General features: G+C 41.3%; 1 protein-coding gene across 1 annotated transcript in view; it reads left to right on the top strand.

Moving 5' to 3' along the window:
• Positions 1-1,792, top strand: part of LOC103149552 (apolipophorins) — a 30,699-nt gene that overhangs the window by 27,528 nt on the left and 1,379 nt on the right. The window lies entirely within an intron of this gene.

Raw genomic sequence — 1,792 nt, 5'->3', positions numbered from 1 at the left:
TAGCTACGCTGACAACATGCTAGCCAACGTCAAAACAACAAGGTAATGGCTTGTAACTATGGAAACCAGTGACAGTTTAAAAGCTCGCTGGCCCTTTCTACAGTCCGGTTGCGCGCGCATCCGTTGTGTCAGTAAAACATCCATAAGACATGCCCGCTCTGAATTTCAAATGACACTGTGACATCACAATATAACTTCAAAGGCAGAATTCTGACATCACCAGCGATTATAAAAGCTCCGCACAGTGATCTACTTTCATCACAACCTGTTAGCAGCTGTTGTTAATAGTTTCTATTGAGAATTTGCTTAGCAGTTTAAAGTTAGATTTTCAACTTGTTTGGTGCACATTTCTTTTGAAACTTAACGTGAAATCTTTACCGAGTTTCTAGACAAGGGATTTATTGTTGAACCGGAAACAAGCAAAAGCCACAATGCATTCTGATCAGCCTGGAGTAGAAGAGGTTACATTCGAGGACATTGAAAGGGAATTACAGATTCCCCAGCGACCCAAGCACAAGAAGAAGATCCCATTTGCAGTCTGGTTGGAGTTGCAAGCTCCTAAGGACCTAAAGATACCTGATGAAAATATCGAACAGCAGGACTCTTCACTGACCACCACTAGAGTGCAGGAGACAAGCAATACAGCAGAGAAGGAACAGCTCTCCAAGTCTGAGGAACAGCCACCAAAGACAAGGCGCAACAAAAAGAAAAAGATACCGTTTCAAGTCTGGATGGAGAAACATGCCCCTGCTGATCTAAGGACTTCAGCTGAAGGAGGTACTGGAACGGAAGACGATTCACCAGTTACTGAAAAAGTACCGATCTCTGGACTGCAGGAAACTATCAATATAGCACAGAAGTCCTTTAAGTCTTGTGGTGAAAACGTTAATAAGCAAGACATTTCTCTGCCTGAAGAAGAAGGTAATCTGGAAGATTCCTTAAAGGAGATTCGCAAAGAGGACCCTGTCATTTCCACAAAACAGCTGGTGACTGAAAAGAAATCAATCTCCAAACCACAACAGAGAGAGGATCAAAAAGTGGAGAAAGAGATTTCAAAAACTAAGCGCAGCAAGAAGAAGCCATTGCTTTGGAAATCGTTCCCAGAGTCAGACGCTTCTATAGATCTTACATTTTTCACTGAAAATAGTTATCAGGCAGCTTTGCCCAGCAGAAAAAAGTCATTTTGGAAAGTGCTCCCCAAATCTGAACCTCACATGGATATAAGTTTTATTGCTGAGAATACTGAAACTCAAAAAGTGTCAAAGCCAGCACAAGAACAAAATCAAACATCATTAAATGTTAAAGGAGAGTGTTTAAGAGAAATTCAAAATTTGCCCCACTCCTCTGCAAAGACAAGTCAAGGAAAATGTAACTGTGAAGCCAAATTTAAAGCCTCTGAATTGGAATATATAAAAGTACAGAAATATTTAATGAAACAACTTGATGAGCTCTTCGATATTAATCGTAAACTGAGTGCTAAACTCAGACAGCAGAAAGAGGTGACGAGGAAAGGACTCTCAGAGAGAAGCCAAAGCAAGACTTCTGTTCAAATTCAGGAAGATTCCCAAGACCGCTCATGGCAGAAAACCGTCCATTATGGATCTGGTTCAGTACAAATAGCGAGGGATATACGGGAAACCAGCTACCAGTTAAAACCAGTCAGTCGGACGACTTCAACTCAAAAAGAAATGGATGTGCTGGAAACCAAATGTCAAGTGAAACCAGTCAGTCGGACGACTTCAACTCAAACAGAAATGGATGTGCTGGAAACCAAATGTCAAGTGAAACCAGT

Source organism: Poecilia formosa, unplaced genomic scaffold (assembly GCF_000485575.1).
Source record: "Poecilia formosa unplaced genomic scaffold, Poecilia_formosa-5.1.2 Scaffold230, whole genome shotgun sequence".
NCBI lineage: Eukaryota > Metazoa > Chordata > Actinopteri > Cyprinodontiformes > Poeciliidae > Poecilia > Poecilia formosa.
This window is presented reverse-complemented; position numbering and strand designations above follow the sequence as displayed.